Here is a 9,810-nt window from a genome sequence, read left to right on the forward strand (position 1 = left end):
TTGTATCCCCAGGGCTTAGCCCAAAATCTGACACAGAATAAGGACTTAATAAATGTTTCTTGACTGACCAAGCCTTAAATTTGCCTTTGTTCACCTTCCAGCCATTACTCCTAGTTTTGCCTTTTGAGGGTCAAATAGAAGAGTCTATTACATCTTCTACATGACAAGCCTTCAAATACTTGAAAATTATTGAGTCTTCTCCAGGCTAAACATCTTCAGTTCCCTCAACTAATCTTCACATGTTATGGATCTGAGATAAATTAGAGATCATAGTAAAAAGTAGATTGCAGTTCAGGTGATATTTTTTCAAAACCAGCCTCTGGACCAAGTTGAGAACTGGAGATGGTTTCCCATAGTAATGAGGTCATTCATACTCAATGTAGCTAAGCAGAAAAGAGAAAGAGCCTATTCTACAGCATGATCATGGCATGGCCTTCAACTGTACCATTTTTTAAACCTTTGAACATATGGGAGAATAATAAATGTTTATTATTGTTAAGCTTTAAAGAATGGGGATGCACTCAACATGGGGAAGATGTTGGCATATGACGTGTATTTCAAGAGGCAGCTATGTGGTTCTTCATCTTTGTTTTCTAATATGGGAGGGATAATATAATACACTAGATGATAGAGTAAGAGACTAAAGTGATCCTTCAGATTCTGTTTACTAAAGTTAAATTTTTGTCAAATGAGTTTGATGGGCCAATTTAATGTTTCTTAAATTGATTCTCATAACACAGAACTGAATGAATTGACAAATCTGAGACTTTGAAAAGGGGAATTATTTATCCAAGGTCACACAACTGGAGACAGAGACAAGTTTTGAACCCAATTATCCTAACTCTAAATTCAGCACTTGCTCCTTCTACTAACCAGCCTTTGTGCTTTGTGCAGAAAAGTGCTTTTTAAACCTTACAGCACCACCTATAAATGAATCAACTGATCTCTGTCCATATTAAACACAGCACTGAAAAATATCATGAGGCATCCAAGCTGAAGTAGCAAAGTGCCATGAGAAGGCAGCATGTATCTGGCAGACCAAACCACTCTCTTCCCCTCGCTTACCACCTCCATTCAGATTCCAGTAGAGGAAGCCTAGGAACCTGTTCCCAGCAGCTCTAAGAATAGCAGTACCCCACAACATTCCCTAGCATTTGCAGGTTCTTTAGCCCCAATGGCTTCAGAAACCATAGCTACTATAGATTCAGAAAAGGAAGTTCTCAATACCAAAGTCCTTGGCACTGTCAAATGATTTTGTCCATGGAAATAGCACTAAATAAGATGCATTACCATTTGTTTTGTTGCTGCTCCCTAAGGACCACTCCATCTGTCCTTCATCCAAACCCTTCAATAGGTATTGTCTCACCCTATTAAAATGTAAGCTCCTTGAGGGTAAGGCCTATCTTGCCTTTCTATTTGTATCCTCTATATCTAGTACAGTGCTTTGCCTGTGGTAATAACAAATAGTAAGCACTTAAAAGGCTTTTCATTCACTAATTCAAATCTAATAAAATGAAATTTAATAAGTCCAAATGAATAATTCAGGACCTGTGTTAAAATATTCAGTTTCCTAGACAATGGGTGGGGGAGGCATGGCTGGACAACAGTTCCTGTGAAAAAGTCCTGGGAGTTGTAATGAGTAAAAGGAGTAAACAGTAAAGTAAAAAAGGGCTAATTTTATCCTAGACTGCATTGAAAAGCACAGTATCCAAAATGAGGGAGCTGATAGTCTATACTTTACCATAGTCAAACAACAATTGGAGTATTATTTTCACTTCTGAATGGCTCATTTTTATGTAGCACAGGCGACCTGGAGAATATCCAGAGGAAGAAATCGGGGATTATAAGGAAACTAAAGACCATGCCATACAAAATGTGTTTGAAGGAATTGGGGTGGGGGTGTTAAGGAAAAGGTTGGTATTTATCCTAGAGAAGATTTGATGGGAAAAGGAAATCTTCCTTCAAGTTGTTGAAGAGTTATTGTGTGGAAAAGGCTTAGATTTATTCAATTTTGTCCCAGAAGGTAAATTAAAGAGGCATATTTCAATGTGTTATAGGGAAATATTCCCTGAGCATTAGAGTTGTTTAAAAGTAGACTAGGCTGCCCTGGGAAATGTTGGGTTCCTTCTCTTTAAAGGTTTTTGATAGAGGCTAGATGAGCATCTATCAGGGATATAGAAGGGGTCCTCATTGAGGTATAGGCTAGACTAGATAGTCTCTGAAGTCCTTTTGAATTCTTTGATTCTGTGACTGTAGGTACTATACCAATTCAGAAGAGAGGAAAAGAAATGAGGACCACAGTAATGGGAAGAAAGTGAATGGAGATGGTCTTAAGCTGGATGGTAAAGGATGGATAGAATTAAGACAAATGGAGAAGAAAAGAAAGGGCATTCTAAATGAGGGAGACATCATAAATGCGTAGAGGCAAAAAATAAGCATGGTGAATTTTTGGGATAGTGAGGTGCCTAAAACTAGAACAGAGTGTATATTCAGGGAGAGGGAGGAGGCTCACATACTTCCATACCTGAATAAACTCTGACCTCATCAATGCTAGATAGATGACAAATGGAACTGTCCTATCAGAATGCGGATCTTGGACAGATCTCATGGATGGATGGTGAACTGGGACCAGAAATGAACAGGAAGGGAAAAGTAAGTCGTATGACTTTTGGGAAACTGTAGTACTTTTAACAACTTCTAACTTCTCCCAGAAACAAAAATCCTCCCTCTTGAAGAGGTCTAGAGGTTTGTGGGGTGCTGCTGGGAACCCCAAGATTGCGATGCCAGGCCCTGCCTGAAAGAATTCAACTTAAATCTTCTTCCAGCCAGAGGAAAAGTTTATTAGGGATAAAAACACATAGGCCAGGTGACACCCATGAGCGGGCATGAGAAAGTCTCAGCCTTTTGGGCATGAGATTCTCAGCATCTGAATGGGGGCCAGGGTGGAATTTTTATACACTGAAGTAACTTTGGGTGGCCAGAGAAGGGGACTGGGAAAAGGGTCTAGGTTATGAATTCTGATTGGGAGGGGCCAGCTAGGTGGCACAATGAATACAGCACTGGCCCTGAGTTCAAATCCAGCCTCAGACCAAACATTTGCCACTTACTAGCTGTGTGACCCTGGGCAAGTCACTTAACCCCAGTTGCCTAAAATAATAATAATAATAATAATAATTCTGATTGGGAGGTCTGAGAGATTGAATAGACAATGGGAATAGATAATGGAGGGAACTGGAAGTGTTTTATGGGGCCTGTAATGAAGGGAACTAGAAGGCATCTGAGTAAGGTCAAAAGGTGAGGCTAGGGCTTTCAAAGGGAGATAAAGAAAGTTGATAAGGAACCTGAAAATTTAAGGGTTTTCTGGGTCCTGTAGACAAATGGGAGCTAGATTCTTTTTAGAGCAAGGGGCAAGGCACATCTAAATAAGATCAAATGGTACGGCTAAGGCTTTCAAAGGGAGATGAGGAGCTGGAGCCTATAGACAAATGGGACCCAGATTCCCTTTGGGGCAAGGGGCAAAGATCTTGGCTTGGGCTCCTGTCCCATCACCTCTTGGAGTAGGGATTATTTCATTCTTTTTATGTGTGTGTGTATGTGTATGAATATGTGTGTAGGTATGTTTTCCATATATATGTGTGTGTGTGTAAATATATATGTGCATGTGTGTGTGTGTGTGTGTGTGTGTGTATTACATATGCATGTATATCTCCCTGGAGTCTAGGTGCTTAATAAATGCTTGTTAATTTTTTTTCAACATCAACATTCTTCTATGACCCCTGAAGAATTAAAGTTCTTCATTCCCTAGATGTCATTGGAGAGGAATAAGGAGTATATTAGTAGACTGAAACATATTTACTATTGAAGAACTGTGTAGGAGATATGCTGCAAAGTATCTATTTGGAGAACTGTTGTGGGATAGTTACATGATATTAGTGATGGATAGTGCATGTGCTCAAATCATGGGATCTCAGAGTTATAAAGGACCTCAGTAGATTGGAAAAAGAAATCCCTGCTACAACTTATTTAACAAGTGGTCATCCACTTTTGCTTGAAGACCTCCAATGAGAGGAAATCTACAACCTCCCAAAGCAGTTCTTTACATTTTTGCAAAGTTCATAATTGTTAGGGAGGTTTTTTTCTTTGCAATAACCTTAAATCTGCCTCCTTACAATTCCATGAATTGCTCATAGTTCTGTGTTCTTGACCCACTGGTATCTGCATGATGTCAAAAGAGCTATAGGAAGACCTCTAGCATACTGAATGCAACCTCTATGGAAGATTTGCAGAAGGACATAGACAAATGTTGCATAACAGCATGCATAACTAATTAATAACCTTTTCTTCCCTTTGTGTTTCCATCTAGGTTAGCTTAAAAAGAAAATTTCAGCAGGGGACAGTAGTGATGGGCTGTAGGCCCAAGCTGAGATCTTAGCCCCTTGACCCAAAAGGAATCTGACTCCCATTTGTCTACAGACCCAGTCCCTCACCTCCCTTTGAAAGACTTAGCCTTAGCCTTACCTTTTAATCTTATTCAGATGCCTCTTTGCCCCTTGCCCTAAAAAGAATCTGGCTCCCATTTTAGATTCCTTATAGACTCCTCTTGTCAACTCCCCTTATCTCCATTCAAAAGCCCTAGCCCCACCTTTTTGATCTCATTCAGATGCCTTTCAGTTCCTTCATTATCTATTCCCATTGTCTATTCAGTCTCTTAGACATTCCAATCAGAATTCTCACCCAGACCCTTTTCCCAGACCATTTTCCCAGACCCTTCCCTGGTCACCCAAAGTCACTTTAGTATATAAGATCTATCCTGGCCCCCATTCAGATGTTGAGAGTCTCATGCCTGCTCATTCTCACGGGCATCACCTGGCCTATGTGTTTTATCACTAACAAATTTTTCTCTGGCTGGAAGAAGATTTGAGTTGAATTCTTTCAGACAGGACCCAGCATCATAATCTCAGTGGTTCCCAGGAGCACCCCACAAACCCCTAGACCTCTTCAGTAGCATCTGCCTGCAATCCTTGCTATCTGGGAGGCTGAGACTGAAGGATCTCTTGAAAACAGAGCAGATCAAAGCTCCCATACCAATGAACAGAGACACAGAGAGAGAAGACAAGACAGAGACAGAGACACACATAGAGAAAGAATCCCCCCCCCAAAAAAAAAATTAGACTTCATCTTTAAGTAGCCTGGCTCGATCCACATGGTAGTTGCTCAGTAAGTATTTATTCATGCAGAAAATCTAGATCTGGAAGGAGGAACCTTAGACATCATCCAATCTTCTTATTTTACAAAGGAGAAAAATGAGACCCAGAAAATGAACCAACTTGCCCAAGAGTATGAAGGTATTTAAATAGCACAGCCAGGGTTGAAACCTAGAGCCCCTGATTCCAAGTGCTCTGTGCCACTTATATTGATTGATGGGGATTATCACTTCTGGCCATTTCAATAATTTCCTTACTTAGGTAAGAGGTAGTTTTCTGTCAATTTGATGCCTGAGGAATATAGTGGCTTCTGCCACACATAAGTTAAAAAAGCCACTGAGCCATTACAAAGATTACCATTGCAAAATCCATTTACTTTATTCCAGAAGGAGAAACACTCATACTCCATTTATTCCCACTTTATATAAAATTAAACAAGATTGGTGATTTGGTTTCCCAGCCCACAGCCAATTAAAAACTGCAAATTAGAAAGCATAGAAGGGGGCTAGAGACAAGCAGAAACACATAGATTTGTGGAAAGAGCTCTGACCCAGAAGTCAAGAGACCTGGTTTCTATTCCCAATTCTTTCAATAACTGGCTGTAACTTGGCACTAGTCACTTAACTTTCCAGGATATTCATTTCCTCATCTGCAAAAAGAGATTTGGGCTGCAAAAGGAGCTATAGGACTTGATATTTAGAAAGAACAAAAAAAGGCAAGGAAAAGGAAGGGAGAAGAGTGCAATCAGGAGTTAGGGCTTCAAAATCTATGCCCCTTTACAAGTAATTTTTACAATATTTCCGTGGGAGATTATTTAAGATTAGAAATATGTTAACATAGGAATGGAATGAGGAGGTGGCCTCAAAACACTTATATTCCAGAAACCTTACCTTTCATGAGGGATACACAATGAAAATATAACATAGAAAATCTTCTTATATTTGCACATGTCATTGAGTATCTTTTCAGTATTTGGATCTGAGGGGGAAATTATGTAAACATTTCATTCTTCAGTTTCAAGATTACTAGAGACAAAGGAATTTGCAAGATACTGTCTAACAAAAATTGGGCATCAATGCTATTTTGAAGATATGGGTGCACATGTTTATCCTTTATTCTACATGAAGATAGTATTCCTTGTAAAGTTGACAAGACCCATCATAACTTCTTTTTCAGAATCTCCACTATTTTTCCAACTTTTTTTCCCTCACAAAGCCAAGTAACAGATTATTGACTAATGAAAGATCTCTTTTGCCAGCTTTTATTATTATAACAATGACATCATGACAATTAGTTTCTTTTGGATAATGAAATCTAACTTTAAAGTATTTCATAAGGTCCCTGTTAAGTATCGGTGATTTAATAAACAGTGAATGGCAAATCTCACACTTTTTAACCTGACAAGAAACATGAATATCATTACATCTTCCAAGAAATCACTGCTAAAGAATCCAAATCTGTGTTGCCAAATCAGACTCTTCAGAACCAATTTAGCTAGCAAATGAACCATGGCAAAATGTCGTTCTCTATCATAGTTCTTTAGTTTGAATTCAAGCTGTGGCACGACAGAGAGCAATAAATGAGAATCAATGTCAAAAATTGTTTATTGAACTAAATGTATGTTTGGATAAATCGTTTATTGAATATATTCTCAATATCAAAACTTGGTTTTAAAAATTAATAATACATGTCTTAACAGTCTGGGATTTAAAAAAAAATAGTACCCTTGCAAGATCAACTGTTTATTTATTTAAGTCTTTATGTGCACAAAAGGTAGTTCATAGGAATAGGATCAAATCCAACAGTTCTTGAGTTACTCCATCACCTTCTACAATACTAGAACTCATCAAGTCTAGCATGTACATTTGGACATTCCTATTGTGGCTGTTGTTGATCACTGTTGATCAACTGTTGATCAACAGTTGATCAACAATTCTAAAAAGTTGAATAAAAATTTCATTGCAATCTTCCAATCAAAGCAAATATTATAGGTTTCATCCAAGCTAAATTCTCTAATAAGTAAAATATATCTATTATATTGTGGATTCTTGGTATCTTCCAAAACTTTTAACTACCTTGTAATCAACTAAAGTATGTCCTTGGGTTTGTAGTGAGTATATGGCAATTCAGGATGATAGATTCAGAAAATATCAGCCAAACAACTTGCTACAAGAAGATTTGTGTCTTTGTCGGGATTCCTGAAGAATAATTTGGATGCAAGAGACAAGACTGCTTTCATCTTCTGAGTCCTGACTTAAGATTATAAAAAATTTCTACTACCATCTTTAATTGTTTGACCAACTTGTCTTTTAGATATCTTTTCAGTTACCTCTTTTCCCAAATCACCACTCCACAGAAGACAGTGGGTGGTTTGGACTATGTAGTGAAGAAATTCATTCTGGGAGACAACTTTTCTTCCATAGTCTTACAGTAGTGCCTCCTTCTCATGAAGGCTACAAGTATATGGAGCTGTCCCTCTGCAGTCACCATAGAGATTTGTTGTTTGGAGTCTGCTATGTGTGTATATAAGAACTTGTGACTATTGTTCACATTGTCTGATGAGATGATAAAAATAAGCACAAAAGAAGCAAATGGAAGAAAATATGAACCTACAATTTCAATCTTAAATATGAATTGATTGAACAGCTTGATGAAATGTAAGGTACTAACAAAATGGATAAGAAAATAAAACCAAATAATTTGCTATATATAAGAAACACACATAAAAAATAAAGACAGAAGGAAAACAAGAAACTAGAATAAAATTTACTACATAGTAGGTTATTCAAAAAAAAAAAAGGAGTCACAACTATGCTATCAGATAAGACAAAATAATAATTTGTAATTTTCAGAGAGAGAAAGAGGGAAACTACATTACACTTGCAAGCACCATAGATGATGAAACAACATCATTATTAAACTATATGTAATAAATGATGGTATCTAAATTCATAAGTGGAAAGCCAGAATCGCAAAAAAGAAAAAGAGAGAGAGAAGACATAAATAAAACAATAATTTTAAGAGATTTTAATGTCTCCCTCCCAGAACTGAATAAATCTAATAGAGCAGAAACAAAAAAGGAACTAAAGCACTGAAAAGGCTGTTAAAAAAAAAGTAAGGTTTGAAAGACTTATCATGTCTTTTAAGTGGAACCTCTAAATAACAAGCAAATTTCTCAGCACAGCCAGCTGGTGGCCCAGTGGATAAAGTACTGGGCCTGGCATCAAGAAGACCTCAATTAAAATCCAGCCTCAGATGTTTACTAGTTGTATGACCCTAGACAAGTCATTTAACCTCTCCCTCTGCCTCAGTTCCCTCATCTGTAAAATGAAGATAATAATAGCACCTACCTTGTAGGTTATTGTGAGATTCAAATTAGAAACTATTTGTAAAGAGTACTTAACACAGTGCCTGACCCACAGAAGACCCTATATAAATGCTTATTCCCTTCACTTTCCCTTTGCTTCACATAGCATCTTTGCAAAATGAGTAGGTCAAAGAACAAATCATAAAAACAGCAATGATGTAAAAAAGAATGGCAGCAATGAAACAAAATTATAAAATCATGAGTTGCAGATAATGAAAATTTAGACCTCTGAAAACATTAATGAAATAGAAAAGGGGAGTGTTAAGGTATCTGCAATGTAAAAACAAGGAATCCACAAGTTTATAAACCAAAATAAGCACCAAAGAAGAAATCTTGAAGAAACAGATGAAATAAAATATAGAAATTATAAATAGAACAAAGAGCTCATTATTAAAATAACAAAATCAATAAATCTTTAGCTAACCTGACCAATAAAAGAACATGAAAATCAAATTACTGAAACCAAAAGGAAAAAAAAGTAAATTTCAATAGAGAGGAAGTAAAAAAAAATTATTAAAATTTACCATAAATTATTATACAAGGTGTCCCCAAAGACACAAAGCAGTTTTAAGCTAGTAAATCTTAAAGCTGTGTTTAAAAGTTATGCTCCCCAAAACAAGAATGTAATGGAAATGGATGATTATCTAAAAAATATAAAATATCTAAATTAACAAAACAAGAAATAGATATCTTAAACAACTCAACATTGGAAAATGAAATTGAACAAGTCATAAAAGGAATTAGCAGAGAAGAGAAAATTCTAGTCCATGATTTACAAGATAATTCTACCAAATATTGAAAGAACAATTACTACCATAAATACTAATCTCAGTAATTGATCAAGGAAGCACTCTACCAAACTCCCTTTTCACCAGTGAATATTGATGCAAATTTTAAAAATAAAATCTTAGCAAAATGGCTGTAGCTACATATGAAAACTTATTTATTATAATCAACTTGGACTCAGGAAGATACACTCACACACATGTGTACATATGTATGTGTATGTGTATATATGTGTGTGTGTGTGTGTGTGTATGTATAATACATCCACATATATATCAAAGATGCAAGGATAGTTCAATATTAAGATGGTAATTATCACTAACAGTTACATTTTTAAAGTTATCATATCAGTACTTGCAGATAAAAATCTGATAAAATATAGCAGTAATTTATGCTAAAAATGCTAGTCATCATGTAGCCCTTTTAAAATATAGGATAGGACTGGACCTGTGG

General features: G+C 36.6%; 1 pseudogene; it reads right to left on the bottom strand.

Annotated features, from left to right (window-relative positions):
• Window positions 1-6,194: 6,194 nt before the first annotated feature.
• LOC110217696 (sister chromatid cohesion protein PDS5 homolog A pseudogene) lies at window positions 6,195-7,613 on the bottom strand (annotated as a pseudogene).
• Between the last annotated feature and the right edge of the window lie 2,197 nt (window positions 7,614-9,810).

Source organism: Phascolarctos cinereus, unplaced genomic scaffold (assembly GCF_003287225.1).
Source record: "Phascolarctos cinereus isolate Bilbo 61053 unplaced genomic scaffold, phaCin_HiC Scaffold_5;HRSCAF=322, whole genome shotgun sequence".
NCBI lineage: Eukaryota > Metazoa > Chordata > Mammalia > Diprotodontia > Phascolarctidae > Phascolarctos > Phascolarctos cinereus.